Below are 26,784 nucleotides of genomic sequence, written 5' to 3'. Positions count from 1 at the left end.
GGAGTTCTTCTGCTTGTAAAGTTGTTTGCCTTTACAAATGTTGGGGTCATTGTATAAAAGTACTATACTGATTCTTCTCACATTCCTCTACATAAGTTCATAGAAGGTTTTTTCCTAAAAAACATTTTTCCTTTTATTTCTAATGACACAATAGTACTGGTTCTTGTCCTTCATTATCAAAGAAGATCAAAATGGACTCACTATATTAGAGATGAACTACAATGTGACTGACTGTAGCAGATCATACAACTATGAGCTCTATCACAGGCTGGACACAAATTGTGCAGGTAACTAGCGTGGTTACTCTAAAGTTATGTTTCTCATGTTTCCTTTGAACTGCTTAAATTCTGCCTTGCTCATAGAACACAGCAATATATCTGTTGAGGGCATGCCATCCTGTGTCAGTGTTTCCCATGTGGCACAGTCATTTTCAAAGTTCATACAAGAGACCTTCGTGATGTCCCTGTATGAGTTCTCCACAAAATAGTCATTTTGGCAATCATACACCTGCATTCAAATAACATGACCAGCCCATCATAGTTGAACTCTGTAATAACATATGAAAGCTTGGCAATTTAGCTTGAGAACTGCAGTGTCTGGTATCTTCTCCTGACAGATGATCTTTAGATTGTCCAGGTATCACAGGTATACAGTAATGAGCTCAGCACAATGACTCCATAGACCTGCATTTTGGTAGTCAGTCTAATACCTCTTCTCTCCCACACTTTCTTTTGGAGCCTCCCAAATACTGAACTAGCACTAGTAATGTGTGTGTCAAGCTCATTATCACTATGTGTACCTCCTTAGAAAGTGCAGAACCAAGCTAAGTGAACTAATTCCCAGTATTCAAAACTTCTCCATTTGCTGTGATTTATGGTTCCACATACAGATGGTGTAGAACTGACTGATGGAGGACCTGTGTTAATTTTAGCCCACAATGAGAACAAGCAGAAAAAAATCAATCCAAACTTTGTTACATCTCAGCTTCAGAGGCTGCATTGAGTGCTCAATCATCTGCAAACAGAAAATCATGCAACATCACACCCTCCACATTGGTCTTGGCTTGTAGCCTTTTCAAGTTGAAGAATTTTGCAGTGGCTGATCTTGACATCATGTTCATCCTCAGTGAAGGTGTTTAATACCATGGCTGAAAACATCACACTAATAAGCATGGTAGCAGAGACAGACTTCTTTCACTTCATTGGTAACCAGAAAAATCACAAGAACATCATCCACTATCCAGAATCTGGGCAAGCATATTGTCAATATCTTGACATACAACATTGATGAACTTCTCTGGGCAATCAAATTTCATAAACCCTCAAGACTGCTAGCATCAAAGGCCTAGGCCATACAAACATTGTATATAGACCTCTATTCTGTTCTTAGCATGTCTCCTGGAGTTACTGGGAAGCAAACTTATTCCTTGACCATTTTTGAAGTCACGCTTGCTCTTGGAAAACTGACCATCTTCTGGGTGAAGGATCAGCCTATTGAGAACTCTGGCAAGAATCTTACCAGTAATGACTAAAAGAGAAACACTCATGTGATTGTCACAGGACATTCTATTCCCTTTACCTTTATAGAGATGGGCCATGAAAGTATCATTGAATTCCTGGGGTATAACCTCTTCATATCAGACTGGAAAATTTTGACCTCCCTCCCAACCTTGTAAATTCATCTGCAATGGAATCAGCACCAGGTGCTGATGAAAAGAGTCTAATGGCATTCAAAAGCTCTTTTTCAACTGGAGCTTCAACTTGAGTTAAATGGTCAATGACTTCTACATTGATTGATGAACACTATGGCAGTATTCATCCTAGCTCTCTAGAATTTTGTCCCTATCACTAATCAATGTGGTTCCATCAGCACCAAGTAGTTGAGATGCATCATATATCTTTGGACCACAAATAGTCTTCAGGCATCATAAAAACACTATGGAGTTTTCCTAACTGCATAAAACTGAATTTCATCTGCCTTTTTACTGAACCAAGAGTCCTGAATCTCTCTAAGCTTTGCTTATACTTTATTTTTATTTTTTATATTTTGCAAGGCAATGGGATTAAATGGTTTGTCCAAGGTGACAGAGCTAGTAAGTATCAAGTGTCTGAGGTCAAATTTGAATTCAGACTCCAGGACCAGTGCTCTATTCACCGTGACATCTAGCTGCTTGGGACTTTACTTTTGATGGAATTAAATTTTACCTTCTCAGAAATGAATGAACTATCCTTCTGGGAGAACATATGGAGTTCTTGCTTTTCACTCAGCAACTTCTATATTCCCCATCATTTTCATCAAACCCCCCAAAAAGGCTTGATGTTTTTGAGTATTCTGACCCAGATGAGCAACTGCAGTGCTGTATACAAATCTCTGACAGCTGCTCACTCCTTTTCTGCTTCACTGTTGCCAACTGTGGGTTGGCTCAACTTTCCCTCCAAGTTAGCAACAAATTTCTCCCACTCAGAGAAACCCTTTAATCTCTTGACATTAATTTTTCTGATAGTCTCTTTGCCTTGGGACTGCCACTTTGATTTAATGTGAATATTTAGCTTGGAGAGGATAAGTTTGTGAGCAGTCCAGCACTCTTTGCCACACATTGCCTTCATCACTCTCATCCTGTCTCTCTCTTCTTATTCATGTTGTCTATTAGATATTAATGTTTGCTACAGTGGTGTATCCAGGAAGTTTTATTTTGTTTGGGTAAATGGAAGACAGTGTTTGAGATGAGAAGGTCATGAGATGCACAAGTCTTCAATAACAGGTGACATTGCTGTTGCTATTTCCAACTCCATACTCCCTAAGGACTCCCTCCCATGTCTAGTAATCCAAACCTACTTTAGCATGAAAGGTACCCAGAGATCACTCCACCACAAGATGGTGGAGAGAAAGGCAGGCACTGTGCTGTCTCCTGGTTTCCCCCTCAAAAATAACATGAAAGAAACATCTTAACAGAAATTCAATCTACAAAATCCAGAAAGATCTGTCTCAAGGGGCCATGGGTGAACCGAGAGCAGAGAGCAAAAAGCTCGAGGGCTGGGCAGGCTGAAACCAGAGGATCAGTCTTATCCATGGAGGCTTTGGTGAGTGGTGGGTATGAGGACAAACTTTAGCAACAGAATCTTTGCCTGGGGGAGTGGAGGTCTGGTGAGTCCCAGCTGGGCTGGAGGGCAAGTTCCAGCACAGAGTTGCAGAGCATGGCTAGAGATAAACAGCTGGGTTCTGGGGCCCTGAGCTCCGTACTTTTAGCAGAATCTTCTTCCCAGAACAAACAGTAATAACTCCTACACTTCCTCAGGCTCAGGTGTGGGCAGCAAAGCTTCCTCAGTTGAAAGGGAGATTAACCACCTCCACCAGGGCCCAGACCACATTGTTCAAGGACAATTCAGACCCTGCTGCAACCTTTCACTCCCTCCAGGCCTAGTGAGAGGGCCTCAAAAACTCCAGAGAAAAGAACAGCACCCCCTACTGGCCAACCCATTTGGAGTCATTAAGTCAATTGAACAAAGCCTCTAAGGTTTTCAAAAGTAAACCTCTGTGAACCAATCCTCCTCCAACACAAGAGCCTAGGAAAATGAAGAAAGGCCATTGAAGGGGGGGGATGAGAATTACTTTGAAATCACAGATCCTAACCCAGAGAGATCTACAACATCTTTTTTTTTAAGTTTTTGCAAGGCAAATGGGGTTAGGTGGCTTGCCCAAGGCTAGATAATTATTAAGTGTCTGAGACCGGATTTGAACCCAGGTACTCCTGACTCCAGGGCCAGTGCTTTATCCATTGTGCCACCTAGCCACCCCAGAGATCTACAACTTCTGACAAGAATATGAATTGGTCTCTAGCCCAGAAAGACTTCCTTGAAGAAATCAGGAAGGAGTTTAAAAATCAATTGGAAAAAATGAGGAAAGAAACTCAAGAGAAAATTAACATCTTGCAACAAGAAAAGAAATCCTTGTAAAATACAATTGGACAAATACAAAATGAGATTAATTCACTCAGATCCTCAAATGGAAAAATGCAAAAAATAATTCTCTCAAAACTATACTTGGGTAAATGGAAAACTCCTTCAAAAATAGAACTGACCAATTAGAAAAGGTAAATGAAGAATATTCTTCTCTTTAAGAATGGAATCTGTGGAAACTAATGACTTCATGAGACAACAAGATTCTGTTAAACAAAACTAAAAGATCAAAAAAAATAGAAGAAAATGTAAACTGCCTCATCAGCAAAACTACTGCCCTCGAGAATTGATCAAAAAGGGACAACCTGAGAATTAGAGGTCTTCAGAAAACATTGAAGAGCAAAAAAGCCTGGACATAATATTACAGGATATGGTGATGGAAAATTGCCATGATATCATGGAACCAGAGAGCAAAATGTTATTGAAAGAAAAAATGAAAACACCAAGGAATGTTGTGACCAAATTCCAGAACTATCAGATAAAAGAAAATCCTGCAAGCAGCCAGAAAGAAACAATTTAAATATCAAGGGGCCACATTAAGGATTATGCAGGATCTGACTGAATCAATATTAAGGGATCAAAGGGCCTGGAATGAGATATTCTGAAGAGCAAGGCAGCTTGGAATGCAGCCAAAAATCTATCATCTGGCAGAACTGAGTCTTCTCTTTCAAGGGGAAAAGATGGACATTTAACAAAATGGGAAACTTCCAACATTTCCTGATGAAAAGACAAGAACTAAACAGAAAAATTTGGACATCAAACAAGAGACCCAAAAGACACATGAAAAGGTTAAAAAAAGGGTAAAGAAAAAACTGCTATCCAATAAGATGAAACTGAATATATCCCTACCTGGGAGAAAGATTCTCATAATTCTTGAGCATTGTAACTCTATTAGAGAGACTATACTTAACCAGAAGTGATGGACACGCATGACGTTTCTGTGACTCAGATAGAATGATTTAAAAACAATACCTCCTTTAAAATGGGAAAAGTAAAGAGACAGGAGGATGGAGGAGATTGAATGGGGGTAAATCTCATTACATTAAGAGGAACAAAGGACCTATTGTAATAGAGGGGGAGAAGGAAGGAATGAGAACCACCTGAATCTTACTTTCATCAGATTTGGCTTAAAGTTAACATACATACACTCAATTAAGTTAAGAAATTTACTTACTTTTCAAATATTAAAAGGTGAAAAGGGGAAGGGAAGGAAAAAGGGGAACTAACAGAAGGATGGGAAGAAAGAAAGGGCAAAGGGAAAAGGGGAAAGAAAGGGGAGGGCGCTTGGATATAGGAGGGCAAACACACTGAAGGTGGTGGTATTCAGAAACAAAATACTAGGAAATATGGATAAAGTCAAAAAAGGGGAGGGGATACTAGCAGAGGGAAGATAGCATGGAGGGCAATAAAGACTTAGTAATTATAACTTTGAATGTGAATGGGATGAATTCTCCTTTAAAGCATAAGTGAATAACAGAGCGGATTAAAAACCAGAATCCTACAAATGCTGCTTACAAGAAACTCATTTGAAGGAGATAGATACATATAGAGTAAAGGTTAAAGGTTGGAGCAAAGTACATTTTGCTTCAACTAAAGTGAAAAAAATCAAGGGTAGCAATCCTTATCTCAGACAAAGCAACTGCAAAAATAGATATCATTAAAAGAGATAAGGAACAAAACTATATTCTCCTAAAAGGTATCATAGACAATAAAATAAGTTCAATACTAAATATGTATGCACCAAGTGGTTTAGCATCCAGATAATTAGGGGAGAAGTTGGATGAGTTAAAGGAAGATTTTAACAGCAAAACTCTACTGTTGGGAAATGTCAACCCTATTGCTCTCAGATTTAGATAAATCTAACCATAAAATAAGGAAGTTAAAGTGGTAAATAGATTGTTAGAAAACCTAGACAGGACAAACTTTTGGAGGAAATTGAATGGGGAAAAGAGGAATATAATGTTTTTTTTCCTGCAGTAAATGAATTGACCATGTACTAGGAATAAAAAACTAATAATTGCAGAACACCAGAAATAGTGAATATATCTGGGGCAGCTAGGTGGCACAGTGGATAGAGCACTGGCCTTGGAGTCAGGAGTACCTGAGTTCAAATCCGGCCTCAGACACTTAATAATTACCTAGCTGTGTGGCCTTGGGCAAGCCACTTAACCCCACTGCCTTGCAAAAAAAACCCCTAAAAATAAAATAGTGAATACATCTTTCTCAGATCTTAATGCAATAAAAATAACATGCAATATTATGCCAGGGATATATAGGGCCAGAACTAAATGGAAAGTTAATAAGCTCATTTTAAAGAATTAGTTGATCAAACAACAAATTATAGAAAGAATTAATTATTTCATCCTAGATAATGACAATAATGAAACAACATACCAAAATCTATGGGATATACTCAAGGCAGCTGTCACGGGATATATTATATCTTTAAATGCTTACATGAATAAATTAGAGAAAGAGGAAATCAATGAACTAAATATGCAACTAAAAAAATTAGAGAAAGAACAAATTTAAAACCCCCAATTAAATACCAAATTAGAAATTCTAAAAATTAAAGGAGAAATTAATAAAGTTTAAAGTAAGAAAACTACTGACCCAAATAATAAAACCGAGAGTTGATTTTATGGAAAAAAAACAATAAAATTTATAAGCTTCTGGTTAATTTGATTTAAAAAAAAGAAAGAAAACCAAATCGCTAGTATCGTACATGAAAAAGGTGACCTCACCACCAATGAGGAGGAAATTAAAGTAATAATTAATAATTATTTTGCCCCAACTCTATACCAATAAATTTGATAATCTAAGTGAAATGGGTGAATATTTACAAAAATAGAAGTTGCCAAGGCTAAATGAAGAGGAAATTAAATGCCTAAATAACCCTATCTCAGAAAAAGAAATTCAATAATCCATTATTGAACTCCCTAATAAAAAATCTCCAGTTCTCCAATTCTATATAAATTCTTTGAAAAAAGAGGTGAAGAGAGAACTCTGCCTAACTTTTTCTATAATACCACTATGGTATTGATATCTAAACCAGGAAGAGTTAAAACAGAAAAAGAAAATTATAGATCTATAACCCTGATGAATATAGATGCAAAAGTATTAAATAAAATCTTAGCAAAATGATTACAACAAGTTATCACTAGGATAACACATTACAAGTAGGATTTATCCCAGAAATGCAGGGTTGGTTCAATCTTAGGAAAATTGGTAGTAGAATTAATTATAGCAATAACAAACCTATCAAAAATCATATGACTATATCAATAGATGCTGAAAAAGTTTTTGATAAAATACAGTGCCCATTCCTACTAAAAACACTAGAGATTATAGGAATAAATGAATTGTTCCTTACAATAATAAGCAGTATCTATCTGAAACCATCAACAAGCATTATATGCAATGGAGATAGGTTAGAGGCATTCCCAATAAGATCAGGGGTAAAACAAGGATGCCCTTTATCACCACAACTATTTAATATTGTACTCGAAATATTAGCTCCAGCAATAAGAGAAGAAAAAGAAGTGGATGGAATTAGAATTGGGAAGGAAGAGACAAAATTCTCATTCTTTGCACATGACATGATGATATACTTAGACAATCCCAAAAAATCATCTAAAAAACTACTAGAAATAATTTGCAACTTTAGCAAAGTCGCAGGATATAAAATAAACTCTCTTAACTCCTCAACATTTCTATGTATGACTAGCAAGATACAGCAGAAAGAGTTAGAAAGAGAAATCCCACTCAAAGTAAGTTCAGAAAATATAAAATACTTGGGAGTCTACCTGTCAAGGCAGACTCAGAAACTTTTTGAAAACAGTTACAAAAACACTTGTCACATATATAAAATTAGATTTAAATATTGGGCAAATATCAACTGCTCATGGATATGCTAAGCTAATATAATAAAAATGACAATTCTATCAAAATTAAACTACTTATTTAGTGCCCTACCTATCCAACTTCCAAAAAAATTACTTTAATGAGTTAGAAAAAACTGTAAGTAAATTCATATGGAGAAATAAAAAGTCGAGAATTTCCATGGATTTAATGAAAAAAACTGCAAAAGAAGGTGATTTAGCCTTACTAGATATAAAATTATATTATAAAGCATCAGTCATCAAAACTGTCTGGTATTAGCTAAGAAATAGAGTGGTGGATTGGTGGAATAGACTAGGTGCAATAGCAGGAAATGATTATAGTAATCTGTTGTTTGATAAACCAAAAGATTCCAGCTATTGGGATAAAAACTCTCTCTTAGATAAAAACTGTTGGGAAAATTGGAAGTTGTATAGAAGAAATTTAGATTAGACCAAAACCTCACACCTTATACCAAGATAACATCAAAATGGATACAGAATTTAGACATAAAAAACAATATTATAAGCAAACTAGATCAAGAAGCAGTTTACCTGTCATATCTATGGAAAGGGAAGCAGTTTATGACCAAGGAAGAGATGGAGTATTAAAAACAAACTAGATAATTTTGATTACATTAAATTAAAAGGCTTTTTGCACATACAAAACCACTGTAACCAAGATCAAAAGAAATGTAGTAAATGGGAAACAATTTTTACAACTAGTATTTTTGACAAAGGACTAATTTCTAAAATATACAAAGAAATGAGTCAAATTTTCATAAAAAAAACTAGCCATTCCCCAATTGACAAATGGTCAAAGATATCCAAAGGCAACTTACAGCTGAGGAAATCAAAGAAATCTAAAGTCATATGAAAAATTGCTCTAAATCATTACTTATTAGAAAAATGAAAATTAAAGCATCTCTGAGGTACCACCTCACACCTCTCAGATTGGCCATTATGACCAGAAAGGACAATGATCATTGTTGGAAGGGATGTGGGAAATCTGGGACACTAATACATTGTTGGTGGAGCTGTGAACTCATCTAACCTTTCTGGAGAGCAATTTGGATTTATGCCCAAAGGGCAACAAAAATGTGCATAGCCTTCAATCTAGCAATAACACTACTGGGTCTATACCCTGAAGAGATTATGAAAAAAAGATAAAAATATCACTTGTACAAAAATATTCATAGAAGCCCTGTTTGTGGTGGCAAAGAATTGGAAATTAAGTGAATGTCCTTCAATTGGGGAAATGGTTTAACAAACTGTGGTATATCTATGTCATGGAACACCATTGTTCTATTAGAAACCAGGAGGGATGGGAATTCAGGGAAGCCCACAAGGATTTGCATGAACTGATTCTGAGTAAGATGAGCAGAACCAGAAGAACATTGAAACCCTAACAGCAACATGGGGGTGATGATCAATCTTAATGAACTTGCTCATTCCATCATTGCAACAATCAGGCACAATTTTGGAAAATTTTCAATGGAGAATACTATCTGTATCCAGAGAAAGAATTGTGGAGTTTGAACAAAGAGCAAAGACTATTACCTTTAACTAAAAAAAATTATCTAATTATAAATTTTTGCTATCTCTTATACTTTATTCTTCTTCCTTAAGGATATGATTTCTCTCTCATCACATTCAACTTAGATCAATGTATACCATGGAAACAATGTAAAGACTAGCAGACTGTCTTCTGTGGGGGGGGGGGGAGGAAAACAAGATTAAGGGAAAAATTGTAAAATTCAAAATAAGTAAATAAATAGCTAAAAAATCACCCAGAATTATGTTTTTCCTCTTTTAGTAAGTTGTTGATAAGGGTCTCCAGGTCTTCATAAAATTTTTCTTTGACTTAATCAGGGTTCCTAATGGTAGGAACATAGGTACTGATGATGGTAGCAATCAAGTGGCAATCTCATTGTCATGAGTCTGTCATTCACAGTTCTGGGTAGATATTAGAGTTTGTTGACTAGATTAGTTTTGATTGCAAAACATACCCCAGCTTCACAGTTTACTAGGATATGGTCACTGTGCATGTTACAACTTCTTGGAATCATGGATAAGAGTTAGGTGGCTCAGGTAGACATCAAAGGTGGACAACAGCCCTGAAAAGGACTCAGCAACTCTCACACCAGAGGTACTGGTCTTCCTTTAACACACCCTGCATCCCACAATAGTATTGTATTACATTCAAATGAATTTAAGTCATTCCTAGCTTATGGAGTCATTTGTTAAGTCACTCCTAGCTTATGAACACCCTTTCCCAGCTCTTAATTTTCTAGTTCTTTGGATAAAAATGTCATAAATATTTTTACACATATAGTTCTTTTTCCTTTATTTAATCTCTTTGGGATTTAGGGTCAATTTATGTCTCCACCTGCATTATTATGTCTGGGTTTTTTTCAGAGAACCCTCCAACAGATGCCATTATCCTTTGCCAATTAGCAGATGACCTTACAAATGTGAAACAATAGAAAAACCTGAGTAATTTTAATTTTACTTCTGAAATATTAGTGATTTAGAATATCATATGGTTATTTATAGATTGGAGTTCTTCCTTTGAAAAGTGCCTATTCATATCATTTGACTATTTACCAAATGGAGAATGATTCATTCTTATAAATTTAAATCCATTCATTTTATACTTTGAAAATGAGACCTTAAAATAAATTTGCTGCAAATATTTTCCCTCCAGTTATATAGCTGCATTTGTTACAATTGTGCAAAAACTTTTAATTTTATGTAATCACAATTGTACTTGCTACCTTCTATAATCCATGTTTAGTCACGAATAAATGACTGTCCTCTTCATACATTCTGAAAGGTAATCCTCATTCCTCTATTTAGAATGAGATTTTTCCCATATCTAAGGAATGAATCCATTTTGTCTCTCTATGCAAGTTTGTATGATTTCATTCTCTTTCTATTGTATCACATTTGTAAGGTCATCTGCTAAGAGACTAGAGGTTCAGGTAGAGTTCCAGATTTAAAAAGATAAAAAAAACTTGGAATAACTATCATGGGGAATTTTGATCAGAGATGAAAAAAGCATTGCTCCTGTAATGAAGGACCAACTGAATTTATAATAGACCTAGGAAGCATGATTTTGCCATTTTCTTCAGGAGTTCTTACTGCTTGAAGAAAGGATTATCAGAAATTAACAGTGTAGGAATAGTAATAGTAAATTAGTGCTAGTAATGAATCAACATGAAGTTTTCAAGGCTTATAGGATGTGCCTCTATCCTATAAAAAAAAAGTTCTTCTACCTATCCAAAATAAATCAAGAAATATAGCCACATTTCTTAGAACTTTAAGTCTTATAAATTCTCCAAGCAGATTGGGTCCAGAAGCAGATATGTCAAAAAAACTTAAGAAAAAAGAAAACCTTCCTTGAGTGTCTATCAATCAACATCCAAACAGTTTAATAATCTAAAATTGTGAATTCTAGATTTTTTTTAATTTTTCATCCAGTTTTTTCTCTATAATTAACTCTAACAGTAGGAGTTATGAAGAGATAACTGTATTTAAAAATTGAATTTTTGAAGGGTTTTTATTTTGGAGCAGGAAAATAGTTCAACGCATCACATTAATTGTGTTTATGCATTATTTATTTATTTTGACAGTACAGCAAAAATAAATAAATAATGCATAAGTGTGTGCATATGTTTATATAGGTCTCAAACATTTATTAGAAAAGTTACATCTAAAGGGAAAAAAAGACCATATTCTGGTAGAACCATTCCTTTCAGCTATCTGTGTGATCAGTACTGATCTTCATAGCCAAACTGTTCTTACAAAAACCCCCAGAGGTAAAATCAATGGAGGGTACTAATCATCATTGATGACTAGGGCAGCCAAAATGAATGCATTGATTGATGTATCACAGCCAATTCCTTTGGCATACATAAATGTGTCAGAGCAAGGCCAGATAGATTCAGGCCTATTCATGAATTCATACTCTTAAGAGAAAATTGTTTAAGGAATGAGACATGATTGGAAACTAACATAAGATGACATAACTTAGAAGAATCTATAGCCAGGAGATCTGGGTCCAAGTCTTGACTCTTCCACATGCTGTATATGTGACCTTGGGCAAAGTATTTCAACCTCTCTGGGCCTCAGTTTTATCATCTATAAAATGAAGGGATGAACTGGAAATCTTCTGAGGTCCTCTTCTAAAATCATATGAGGTTAACAGAAAGATTTCAAAAATAGTGTGTTTATTCAAATGCCCTAACTCAAGGTACTAATTATTCTGATAAGAAATTTTAGTTTCATTGTTATAAAGAAATCATTCTTCTGTTGTTCAAACTATTTCTTGATTTACTGGAAAGCACTGAAATTCCAGCTCTACATTCAAGTAAGCCACTAAAATCTTATATTCCACAATAAGTCTTTCCTGACCTCCCCCCACCCACTGTCTTCCCTGTGTGGATTATTTACAAATTTCTTTTATATAGTTAGCTTGTACATAGTCACTTCCATACTGTCTCTACCATTGAACTGTAAATTTCTTGAGGCCACCTAATGTCTTTCACTTTTCTTTGCATGAAAAGTCACTCTGGTGTAGACTAGGCACTTAATAAATGCTAATTGACTTACTGGTTGGTCATGGAGAAGTTATAAAAACTCTCTGAAAGTTAGTTTCCTCATCAGTAAAATGGGAATCAAACTTCTAGCACTATCTAACTTATAAGGCAATTGAGAACAAAACCCTTTAAATAGTAAAGTCATTTATAAATGTGAACTATCATTAAGACAAAGGAAAGGCTGATCAGATTCAACTCCAGAACTGCAACAAAGGAAAAAGCTCTGGCAGCAGAAATTTGTGGTTGTTATTTTTCAGTTGTTTCAATTGCTTCTGACTCTTCATGACCCCATTTGGGGTTTTCTTGGCAAAAATACTGGAACGGTTCACCATTTCCTTCTCTGGCTCATTCAAAGGATGAAGAACTGGGGGGGGGGGGGGTGTAAGTAATTTACCCAGGGTCACATTGCTGATGTTCAGATTAAAAGTGAGAAAGATGAGCCTTCCTGACTACAGGCCTTGCACTTTATCTACTGTGCCACTTAGCTGACCTATGGAGGCAGAGGACCTGGGTTCAAACCCAGACTATGATGCTTGCCAAGTATGTGGCATTTTGAGAGTGACTTAATCACGCCAAGTCTCAGTTTCCTTATTAGTAAAATGAGGCAATTAGACTAGATGGTCATTGCAGTTCCTTCAAACTCTAGATCTAAGGACAGACAATCAATAGGTCATTGCCTTTTTTTTTCAGGGTTCCAGAGGATGGTTTCATTTCAAGCTCACAGTAAAACATCTAAAATAAGCACATTCAGATAATCAGATAGATAAGCAGCAGTAAGCTAAATATCCCACAACCAGTGGCAGTATCCTATAATCCTGCATCAGATGGCTTGAAGTAGACATGACTGAGCAGTGTTAGCAATCCATGAAAAGCTTGCTAAGTGGTATGCCAATGAATGCACCAGTAAACTGGGAGAGCAACTCAGTCAGGAGATGGGCCTCTGATTTCTTGGTCTGATTGGAGCAGCTAATGTTCCAGAAAGTCCCCCAGACACCACCAAACTGCCTCAGAGGCTGATGACTCAAGCTGCTATCAAATAAAGCTAGCATTCCCTTTCTTTGCTCATTGATTGTCCTCATGACACTCTGGGGTGAGAACAGTGTTGTTAACTTCAGGCCTGGACAAAAGTCAAATCAGATCCCTCTAAGTGAACTTCACTGGCTTTCCTCAGAAAATACACCTAGAAAGGATTCTCTCCTTCCCTGACTCCTTTGGTTTTCTGGGTACAATAACCAAGTGCTACTAAGAAAGGGGTAAGAAGAAGCAGAACTAGTCATATTCTAACCTAAAACTGCTGAAATTGCCTCCCCTTATCTATCTCTCTCAAGTGCTGAGTCTGGTTTTAATTAATGTTTGTCAAACTCTTTGAAATGCTCAAATGAAAGGGATTGTGGAAGTGCCAAAGATGATGATTACCAGAAGCTTATCTGAACCTCTTTGGTTTGGAAATCAGCTTGGACATTTCACAGGGTCAAAATTTCTCATGAGACTTCTCGGTTAATAGAATTATAATTGGGACCTCTGAAGCCCCAGAGTCCAATCCTCTCATTTTAAAAATCAAGAAAACAGGTTGGTGAAGTGACATTTGAAATATATACAGGTGATTAGCATCGGAGGCAAGACCTGAATCTGTGTTCTCAGTCTTTAGAGTCATTATTCCACTGTACTATAATTCTTTTTTTAGTTCTTCTGAGGATTGCTAGAAAAAGTACCAGCAAAGGAATAATAATAATAATAATAATCAATGACAATTCTACCAATATGCCCACTTAAACTGAGCCTTCTTTTCAAACCACTAAAATACTGCTCTCCAATTTGATAGTATGTGAGTTGTTGGTCCTTCACTCATTTTTAACAATAGTTTTCATATATTTCCTTGGATGACGAAATAGCATTCCACAATGTTTTCCACTTTCCTGGTTGTGTGGGAGGAGAATTTAGATATTTCCTGACCAACTCCACACATCTAAAAAGACTTTTAATTTCCCCAACCTATGACCGCAATGATTTAGGTTCTCAGTTGTCCAAACATTCAAACTTTCTTCTATAGGGTCTTAGTAGATACAGTAGAAGCAAAGTCAAATCACAAATGTGGCTAGGTATAACTCTAGTATAGAAATCAGTACTCCCCTGTGACTCAGCTTTTCATTGCATCTTTCTGACAGGTGTGGATCTTTCTGACTTTTGTTGTCTACCTTGCCAGGAGGATGATTTTTCTTGCACTTGTTGGATTTACTGAGGGATACGTGTGTCAGGGATGTGGGTGTCTGAAATCACGTCTGTGAAATCATCAGCTTGGCACTCATCATCCCTTGCGAGGAAACCAATAACCAAATCAGAGAATGAATCAGTGAGCCCCATTGCTCCTTGACAATAAGGATAATATCTCACTTCCGTTTGTTGCAACAAAGATTCAAAATGGGCCAATATTTAAAGGTCAAACTACACTATGTGGCAACTTTAGGATGGCAGAGCAGCCCTCACACAACTTACAGTTTCTTGGAGTGAAAGGAGGGGAAATTGAGCAAATTGCAATCAGAGACTAGAGAGGGGAAAAGGGCCCTCAAAGTCCTGTGACCTGTGCCTAATAGCCTTTAAATTCTGTGGTCAAAGCTAATTTGAATTGCCTTCTAGTCCAGTCTCTGACCAATTCATTGTTCTGAATTAACTCATCCGAAATATGACAAATATCCATGACTGAATGTGGTCTGGTAAATGCTGAGGGAGCTTTTTCAAAAACTCTCATAGACAGTCATGCTCTTTTTCATTTCTCTCTTCACTAGTGTTCCCTCTGTTTTGAGGAGTGACCCGTCTTTAAAACAAATCCCATCAGGAAAGGCTGGCCATGAATGTTTCTTTCAGAGAGAATTCCAAGCTATGGAAGAGACCACGTTTGTTGGTTTCTTAAGTAAGGCTAAAGTTTTGTTTCAGTTACTGTATGGCAAGCCCCAGGGCTCAACTCAGATAAGTGTACTTGTGTTCTATTGCCAAAAAAAACATCCGTTTTTCTGCAGTCACCGTATAAACCAGCCACCCTTGAAAAACCAGCTCTGTTATTGAAGGAGCTATTATTGTCAGAATATTTTACATATAAGTGAAACTTGAGAGGCCTTCTTCCTTTCTTTTAAAACGTGTCATAGAGAACTTCCTCCATTTGTTATTTCTTCTTCCATTTTTAGCACCTGTGTACTTATGGGATCTACAAAAGTACATATTGTGATATGCAAATAACATACAGCATTTTGGTGTCAGACACAGGGAAATTAAATCAAATAAAAGGGAAAAAAAGAAACAGAGTGCATTAAAGCTACCTTTATGGCCTCAAGCTGTGGATAAATTGTGGTCTGCGGTAGCTAAACAACAGCTGTTCAGATTTAAAACAAAATTATGAGAAGGATCCCCAGAAGATAACACCTCTTGAGATAACAACATTTACCTAAATGCATCTGTTAGCATCTAACATTGACTTAAGAGTGTTTATGTGATAGCTTATTCCCATTTCTTTTCTGGTTTCCTCACCATTCAGATTTCTCATTTCAATGGTACAGAGAGAAATTTACACTCAAGATTCTACTATAACCTCTCCTTCCATGTCTGGCTAGGAGGCAATACCTATTCTACCTGTCAACAGTCCACAGGTGAGGATATGTGATCACTCAGTGTGCACATCATGCCAAGCACAAAGATTAAAGAGTGAAAAAGAGGGCATACTTCCACAGTCAAGGGAAGAAAACAGCAGGGCTCATGCATTTTAGCAGGGTACCCTCATTCATTATGCTCTTTGTGAACAGAAGTCCTTTAAGAGCTTTACACCCAATAAAATTTAAACTTTTATATATGTTTTCTTCATTTATTACATGAGAGTTTTATTATAGACATATACCAAACTACCCATATGGAATTTCTAAAAGGGGCAAGTGGTATTTGACTGAAATCCTCCATCTATCTGTGCCTGACAGCAGACCAATATGATTTCACCCTCCTGTATATCACAAAGCAGCTATGATGGTGCCAAACTCTAAATCTGATCCTCTATGTAAAATTATCAGATAGGATTGACCTAAACTCAGGAAAAAGTGAATTTTAAAAACAAGGAAGTTGTCTAAAAGGGGTAAAAAAAGTTATTTCATTAACAAGTAGTTGGTTTTTGTGTATGAGAGACTAATTTATACATTTCTAGTTCAATAAATTTTAACTTTATATTTTAATTTGTCCTGAAGGATTTCCATAAGATGGAAGAGAGTAGGGGGGGGGGAGAGAGAGAGAGAGAGAGATTTTGTTGTTTTTTCTTCATTTTTGAAGAAGACCAATGATATCATTGGTGATATCTTGACTTGTGCATGAATTGAATTTAAGTGAGGGAGAATTATACAAAATAACCAGCCTTATTCTTTCTTCCAAAGTCATCAAAGTCCAGTGACAAGACAAATCAAGATTACTGGCAATGACCTGGGATATAGTGGATGACCTTGGCATCTTGGATGTCTGACCAAGCTAGAAGCACTCCACAGTACCTGTTTCTGCTGCCATCAAGGTTATTAGAACAAGTATTTCTCATCTGTCCATTCCATTGGGGAAAATCTTCACATGCTTGGGGTAGACATGCCCCTAACTACCAATGGGTCTGAGAGCATTCCACTTGGTTTAGTCTATCTTCCAAGACTGTTTACTGAGGTATAGCAGCTGAGCAAGCCATAGATAAGAGCCAGACAAAAGATGGGCACCAAAGGTAAATGAGCAACCCTAAAAAATGGCTTGACAGCCTTCCCACCAGAGATACTGGTCCTCTTGAGTACATGACAGATAGATAATTGAGTCATATACAGAGATGTCAGTCCAATTGCAAATTCTGGAGTAGCTTAATAAACTCTAATAGTACAGATATCTTAAATGATCAGCTCTAACATGTATTTGAGTAGTCTTTCCAACTCCTTTAACCATTCTCTTATTCTATTTTACAAAAACAAGGTTTCAAGGTTCCCTCATCACTCTGATTGTACTTCCCTGGACATATCTAAAATTTATAAAAGCCTTTCCTAAAATGAGACTCCCAAAGCAGATAGATGCAGAATTATTACCCATCCTGTTAAAGAATCACAGACCATAGAATGAGAATATCCCAGAGTTGCAAGAGATCTCAGAAGTCCTTTATTTAGTCTGACCTATGCATAAATACTCGTTCTCTCCATAACATCTCCATTGAATGATCATTCAGTGCCTGCTTCAATATCTGCAAAAACAAGGAGCTTATCACTCAGCATCACATCATTCCAATTTTGGACAGCTCTAATCATTGGTTTGTTTGCATAAAGTTGCCTCTCTTCAACTTCTACTCATTGCTTGGAGATTTATACCTTAGAGATTAAGTAAACAAAGCTAATCCCTCTCATCAGCCTTTAAATATTTGAAACTAACTTAAACACCCCCCATCCCTACCTCAAATCTTCTCTAGGTTAAATTGTACCCAGATCCTTCAACTGATCTTTAAATGATATGAGCTCCATTCTCCTCACAATTCCTGCTCACCCTTCACTACATATGCTCTGAAATGTCATCTTAAAATATACTTCCTAAATTTATTCTTCCTAAAATATGGCACTTATATTGAATTCAATACACTGTAGATAGTCTGTCTAGGAGACAGAACAGTAAGGCTATCATCTACCCTATGCTAGATTTTTTTTAATATAGACCTATCAATTTACTGGTGTAGAGAATTCTTGCAAAAAAATGCCTCTACTTATGAAGATTAGCAACTACTATGAGATTTATAGTCTTAGAGTATATCCTGGGGAATTTTGAGGTTAGTGTTTTTCTTGAGGTGAAACAGTCCATATATATATATATATATATATATATATATATATATATATATATATATATATCAGAACTGTGTTGAATTCATGTCTATCAAAGTATAAGGTCTGATTTCTATAAATTACATCATACTAAGACTACAATCACAATATGCTTTTTGTTTTTGTTTTTAGGTTTTTACAAGGCAATGGGTTTAAGTGGCTTGCCCAAGGTCACACAGCTAGGTAATTATTAAGTGTCTGAGGCCAGATTTGAACCCAGGTACTCCTGACTCCAGGGCTGGTGCTCTATCCACTGCAACACCTAGCCGCCCCCACAATATGCTCTTTGAATGTGTATTATAGAAGACATAGCACTAGTTTGAAAGGTCAAAAAACTTGGGTTTAAATCCCAGATCTGTCATTAAAGGTCTTTCATATATAATTTTTGGCCAAATCACTCAAAACATCTTAGTTTCTTTATCAGTAGAAATTAGGTATCTAAAGTAGCTGAACCTTAAGATTGTGTCTAACTCAGAAATCTTTGTACCAAAGTAAAACTGAGGATTCCTAGTGAGCTTGCAATCCACTGAGACTCCAAGATCTTTGTCACACAAACTTTTCTTTATTTCTCTCTCATTCTATAACTGTACACAGTTGAATTATTTTAACTGAAGAATAGTCCTTTACATTTATTCTATTCATATTCATTTTAGGAAGAATAACTTAATGGATAGCACTAATGAATTCAAATTCCTTGGAACATATTTTCTATGTAAGTCCAGTCTATACATATGTACTATGTAACTCTTTGAACATATTTACTATGTTACCCCAGTCACTAAACTTCTTGGTGTACCCAGATCACTTTCTAAGTGTGTGAATTGGAGAGCAGGTGCCAATATACATTGGTAATAGGATTTTCCCTATTAGGTATTCCCTTCCCTATAATGAAATTACAGATTTGGTTGGAAAGAAAAATTCATTTTACTAAAGTTGGCCCATTGTTTTATATCAGAGGTGTCATAAAAATGCAGTCCACAGTTATGAGTGATTCACAAGACTCCCTAGTACAAGGAGACAGATTTAAATATAATTAGGAATTATTAGCCAAAATAAATGAAAAGAGATATTGTTAATATGTGATTTTCTAAGTCATTGTGTGGTCCCAGAAATCCTTATGTATGATTTAGTGACATTTGTATTTGAGTTCAACACTCCTTTTCTAGTCTATAGAAATCTTTTTGGATCATTATTATTTTGTGCAGCATACTAACAATTCTTTCTAGTTTCATGACATCTGTAAATTTAACATATATACCATCTTTTCTTTCATTTAACATTGACAAAAATGTTGGCATCACTCCATGATCACTCTTCTTGGGTTGGGTCAATTCATTAGTGCACTTAATTGTATTATATCATTCACATCCTCTATCTTTTACAAAAAAAAAAATCTTGAAGGTTTTAATCCAATGATTTATCAAAACCTCATTTACCATTAATGCAACAATACCTCCCTAGTAACCAAGTGAAAAAAGGAAATGAGACTAAACTCACATAAATTATTGTTGATGAACCAACAAGATTTAATAACAAGATGTTCACTGATGAATAGAGATAGTGGGTAGAATGCTATATTTGAGGATAGGGAGGCCTAGGTTAAAATTCTAATTCATACACTTAATGGACAAGTCTCAACTGTTCTGTGCCTCAGTTTTCTTGTCTATAAAATGAGAGGATTGGACTAAACGACCTTCACTTCCAGCCTCAATCATAATTCCTTCACTTTAAAAAAATTAGATAATCTCTAATACTGAAATAACTTTAATATTCATCATTATTTCAAAATCTCAAGGAAGAACTAATTGTAAAAGCAAAAATGAAATGAACCTTAAGAAGAAGTACTGTCTTGGAGTACATGATAGATATGCACCCATGACATGCAAAAATTCAAATTAAATATTGCTGTATTAGCTAATGATATTATAAATTTAATTTTTAAACTTTCTGAACTGAGCAACTGAAAAACCAAAAGTAGTTGTTACTAATAAACACCCTCTATTTCTTGTTAGATACCTTGAAAACTTTTTACTCTTTCTAACAATCAGCAAAAATAAGAATTCAAATATGCAACAAAAACAAAAATTTAATATATAAGATTGTACATGTTTACTGATTCTTTTTTTTAAGTTAAAATATTCATTGAATAGGCTAGTTGTAAAAACATGGTCTGCTTCCATGTTCCTCTATATATTATTTTTGTTCTGTATGTACAACTATATAGGAAACACTTAAAATAATTCAAAAAATTTTTCAAATGATGTCATTTTGTCCAATTAATTTGAGTTTTTACTCTTTAGTTTTTTAATTCAATGAAAATAGTTGTTATTATTATTATTGATACCCTGAATTAAGCCTTCCTCAGCATCTGGTCAGTCTCTCCAAAGACTATTTTGAGATTCATTGGCCCATTTGCTAATAAACCAGCTTCTATATACATGGTTTTCTATATTTAGAGGTCTAACTAAAACTCCAATCCATACTAATGTGCCTAAACCCAAAATAATTAAATTAATTAATAGTTTAATCCATTAAAGTGACTAATCAGGGTCCTACTAATAATTCTTTTGTGAAAGACAATCATTTGTTAGCTGAAATCAGACTATGACTTGAAATGATATTGTTACCATGTAGAAAAATGGAATGAGGCTACCACTAGAGAAATCTAAGACAGGTTCAATTCAAGTATATTATTTCCTATTAAGGAGGTCTAGGAATCAAAAAACTCAGTTTATACAAAGTATTAAATTTAATATTAAAGTGTACACATGAGTTACTTAATAACATTATTTATATAAGAAATATGAATCACACAGATCATTGTTGGTCAAAAGTTCATTTTTAGATCATTTACATCTAATATATATATATATATATATATATATATATATATATACATAAAACATCTACATACAAAGCCTCCATATGTAATTCAGACCTTTTATAAATGGACATGCCTTCCTACAAATTGGCAAAGGAAAGCTGTTCAAGTATACAAAATAACTTGATGTGAAGCTCTTTAAAAAAGAACAAATGAAAGTAATGTAAAAGAATACTATTATTTAGCTGAAAATTGTAATTTAACAGCAACTGAGATATTAAAAGCTGGCGGTTTGTTAATTCAATCGTATTTTCATGAACTTAATTATTTTATTTAACTTTGTTATTATAAAATGAATTCTCTTAAATCAAACTAATTGTTTTTATATTCAAAAAAAAAAAGCTTTTTAAACTTGTGCCATGGTATTTGAAAACTGGAACAAAGATTTTGTCTGCTACTAATCAGGTCCTATATGTTGATTTGAAAATGTAACCATGTCTTCATATGGGACTTAAAGGTTTATAGTCTTTTTTCTCTTTTTATTCCTCCCAACTTCTCTTTTTTTTTTTACTTCCTAGATTCCTTTTCTCAGTTTCTCAATTTTTACTTTATATTATGATTTGAAAACTAGCTCAATAAACCACGTTAAATTAGAAAAGTAGAAAACAAAATATTCCTATTTAGCTGTTTAGAAATACTGAGAAAATAAAATATATACTCTGTGTGTGTGTATGTGTGTGTGTTGCTGGAGGAAAGTAGAATAATACTTGTTGATGACACTTTCACTGTTAAGTCTCATTTATTCTTTTTTTCTTTTCTCTTTATACCATGATAATTTGCCTACCAAAGGAAAGGAAACCTTGAAACTCAGAAAGTTGCTAGTGTCCTTTCCCCTATCCCCTTCCCAGGAGAAAACCTCTTTGACAGGGCCTTTCAAGCTAGCACACTCCAGCTTACTTCTTGGCCTCAATCCAGGTGTGGCCTGACCACACACCTGCATGGCCCACTCTTCCTCAGCAAGCACTAGTTTAGCAACACTAACTTATCATCCAAGGAAACATTAATATTTTACCTCAGTTACCAAGTGCACCCGTTCAAACTTTTATCTAAAACATTCTTTATCATCTTTTCATTAAGTTCTCAAGAGCTAATGGTTTCTGAGTTCCCCGGGTAAGGATGATGTCCTGAATAATGAAAGCTCATTATTTCTCCACAGAATGCTTGTTAATTCAAATGATGATATTAAAACTATAGTAGCCTTTAGCGCTGGGGTGATTTCTAGCATACTTTATCATGTATCAATATATACTCTGTTTGTCAAAACTGCCCAGGGCTGGGGCTGACATTCTCTCTGGAGGAGTCTAGTGCTTCAAAAGGCGCTGAATACACCAAGGTGACAACTTGCAGAGTTTGCGCCTCTAGGAAATGGAAAGATGAAACTTGAAGTGCCATTGTCCCCCTTGATTTCCTTATTAGTATTCATAAAGAGAGAGTGCCCTCTTCTTTTTAGTCCTCACAGGCCTCCCTTTTGAATGGAATAAAAGGATATCAATTTTTAAAAGGGGGAAGTAACCAGACTGAAGTTCTATACATGAAAGATTATTTGTTTTCATTTAAGTGATCCCACAATAATTTCCATAGTAAAGGAGACTAGTTGAGATGAGATCCCTTTCAATAATATGTGCGTAATGCCAGATGTTGCTTCTTCACTAATAAACACTCACACACATACACATACACACACACACACACACACACACACACACACGCAACCATCACATATTTAAAAGCAGGAAGCACTTTACAGAAGAATTGTACTACAAAAAGAACACATACTAGAATTATTATGAAGAGAAATCAACTCAAGTCCAGGCTTTATCATTTTATTACCCATGTGATCTCAGGCTAGTCACCTCTTGACCTCAGTTTCCTCATGTGTAAAATTAGAGCTTTGGATGAGATAATCTCTGAGGTCTATATCAGCTCCAAATTTATGAAACTAGTGCACCTCCTCATTTCAAACACAAAGTAAATTCATTGAGATTAAGTGACTTGACCAATATCACAAAGACAGAGATATTGACAGAATTTGAACACAAGTGCTCTTCACTTCAAGGTCAGAAAATTTTACTATTAGTTTATATAAAGAAGATACTGTTCTTTTTACCATCTTTTTGATGATACATTATTTAATTCATTGAGTAATGGTCCTCTTTAATTACCTCTTTCTTTTAAAAAAAATCCAAGTTTTTCTGAAAAGCAGTATCCCTTAGCAATGCAACTTAGAGCATCTTGACACCAGTACCAGCACCCCTTCCTTCTCTTGGGTATTTTGAATGTTGGCTAATCCATTCTTCCCCTCTCCCCTCATCTTTTTTTAAACCTCTAGAGAAACATCTCAAAAGTGTACCACATACATGCTGGCAAGCATTCTGAAAACACAGTCGCAATGAAATGGTCAATTAAGTCTGCTAACAGTGTGAAATACATATCTCCCAATCAGGGGGCTTCCTGTGTCATTTCTCTATCCACTCCCCACTTCAGCCCCCCCTTGACAAAAATCTGTGTGTGATGCAAGGGATTCCTCATTTGGCAGCTGCCAAATGACTGACCTGCATTTGAATGCATCAGAAATCCCAGGACCCAAACAGATAGACAAAGGCAGTAAGATGCTTTCTTAGAGCAAGTTCTCTGCCTGCCCCAAGTGGGGCAAAATGTGGGCCACTTTATATGTAGCTCCCTTTACAAGCCAGGAGGAAATGTAATTTGGAGTGCCAGGCCAATCTCCAAGCTGCTTGGGGCAGAGAGGTCAGCACACTAGGGTATTCCTGCATGCTATCACATACATTTCTGTACAACTGTCTCATAATTATCTCTCTTGTGGAAGATTTGCTGGACTCCTGCCCACAGGCACTATCATTCGAATGTAGTAAACTTTCTGTGCTCTCCCCCTACCCCCACACCATCATCATTATAGACTTACAGTAAAAACTACCTCCCATGACCAGCTCTATGACCAATCTTCTGGGAGAGTTAATCAATATTTCCTCAGTTTTACAAAGGGTTTCATTTTACTTCTTTATTCAATTTGTTTTGAGAAAAGAGTGTTATTACATGAAAAAAGTTCATCTTAAAGATTAAACACTATCATATGTAATAAATGAATTAATATTGGAACATTGTATCCAAGATAATTTCCTTAAAAACTTTTTATAAATTATTTACAGTTTTGCCCAACAAATTTTCACAATATTTCAAGGGATAGAGTCAATCTAGAATAAAAACAGAAATCTGATACCAGAGCAAACCCACTGCCCCTACAAAAAAAGGGTTCTCTGACTTCAAATATTTTCTTTTCTGTTTCTCTTTTCTCCTCCCTCTCTTTCCCCAAAAATATATCAACAAGGCCAGCAAGGATTTTCAATCTCTGGACTGGCTAACAAAAACTACAAAACCAAAAAGGAATTGAGTTCTATATCAGTCTTCAGTCCATTTCTGCCTTTTAAGTGTTCTTTCCTTTAAATAATATTATAAAACACCTTTTACAAAATAGCATTCACTTATAAGAATAGAATGCGAATTCCTTGAAAAGAGGAATATACATTTCTATCTTCCTATATCTAGTGTCTAATATATAAAAGCTTAAATAATGGTAGCAGTTGTTATTAGTCCTTCCTTTTTGAAGACCAATGACATCATGAGTTCTGACTTGTGTGTGAATTGGATTTAAGTAAGGTAAAGTTGCCCAAAGTCATCAACATCACTCTCTTGGCATTGAAATCCACTAACAAGACAAAAGTTGAAATGATTGATGATAGCCCCGGATGTAATGGATGATGTTAGTGTCTTTGATGTTTGATCAAGCTCTAAGTGCTCCACATCACCAATTTCAATTGCTGTCTAGACTGTTGAAACATATTGTTCTCATCTGCCCATTCCATCAGGGAGGTTTTCACATATTTGGGGGAGATAGCCCCATAATCCACTGACAGATTTGTAGCCCATTGATTACCCTCAATCTAGTTTAGCCAGTCTGCAAAACAGTTTATGAGGTGTAGTCTCTACATATTATAACTTGCTACAGGTGAGAGTTGAGTGACAGGTGAACACCAAAATTAGATGAGTAGCCCTGAGGTTCAATCTCTCTAAGGCTCAGAAAGGTTCTTACTTCTTCAATGTCACATAGTCAGTATATGCTAGAATCAAGACTCAAACCCATGTCTTCTGACTCCAAATTTAGTGATTTTTCACCCTATACCATACTACCTCTCAGAAGTGAAGAGGATACTTAATTTTTTTTCATCCAGGCCATAGTTAATCAACTCAATTGTGCTTTTCCTAAAAGGGTGGCTTTGAAAATTATATGGAAATAGTAGAAACTGGTTTCCCAATGCACATGAATGACAGAATAATATTCAAAAGGTAGGGTTGAATAGGAGTGTTAAGGTGAACTCCAGAGGCCAGGGTCAGTGCAGGTTACTGATTGACCCTATGATTCCTTCCCATTCCATTTTCTAACTGCTTCCTAATATCCATCTACCAATAATTCATTAGAAGAGATGATGGGGGCAATTAGTTGGCACAGTGAATAGAGCCCCAGCCCTGGAGTCAGAAGGACCTGAGTTCAAATCCAGCCTCAGACACTTAATACTTACTTTGCTGTGTCACTTTGGGCAAGACATAACCCAATTGTCTTGCAAAAAAACAACAACAACAAAAAGAGATGATGGAATAATATTTTCTCAATATTGAAAAGTTTCAGACCTCTTAGAAAACATTGTATTAAACTATATTTATGGCTTGATTAATCCAAATAAAAAGTGTTTCCAGACCAGATGTCTCAATGAGTAGGGTAGCATTTTAGAAATAATAACAATGAGGAAATGAGGAGAAAGGGGTTTTTATCTAAAAAAGTTAGGCACACTAGATATCTGCTTTCTAGTAGACTGGGGAAGGACAAGTATTATGTGCTTATTTTGTTTTTCTTTAGTTGTTTTGTAAACCATATTCATCCTTTCTCTGAGAATAGAGTTCAGCTGCTATTTATATACTTTCCTTACCTATATGGAATTTTCTTTTCCTTGACCAAGGATTTAATCATTGTAAAGGAAATTCCCATGTTAACGTGCCAACCACTATGCAGATCAGTAACTCCTTTATAACTTGTTGGTGTTAGAGAGCTGTACAGGATGGCAATAAAAGATTCAGTGTCTTCAACATTGTCATGGAGCTAATATGTGACAGAAGCAAAACCTCATCCTCCACCCACTCCATCCATTTTTCTATGCTGCCTTTATTGAATACATAATGACATCTCAGTGGTTTAGTGGATAGATCAGAAGCCCTGGAGTTAGGAAGATCTGAATTCAAATTCACTTGCAGACACTTCCCAGCTATGTGGTCTTGGCTAAGTCTCTTAACATCAAGTTTCCTCATCTGTAAAATAGAGATGATAAGAGTATCTATCTCTCAAGATTGTTGCAAGGATCAACTGAGATAATAGTTTAGCATAGAATCTGGCAAATAATAGGAGCTCTCTAATTGTTAGCTATTATTGTTGTTATTAAATATCATAACTATGTTAAACAAATCTGGCTATAAGCACAAGACATTAAACCTCTTCAGAATTTTTGGAAATGTTCCAAATAAACCAGTTATGTTTCTTCCCAT

This window comes from Macrotis lagotis, chromosome X, assembly GCF_037893015.1.
Source record: "Macrotis lagotis isolate mMagLag1 chromosome X, bilby.v1.9.chrom.fasta, whole genome shotgun sequence".
NCBI lineage: Eukaryota > Metazoa > Chordata > Mammalia > Peramelemorphia > Peramelidae > Macrotis > Macrotis lagotis.
Note: the sequence above shows the minus strand (reverse complement) of the source record.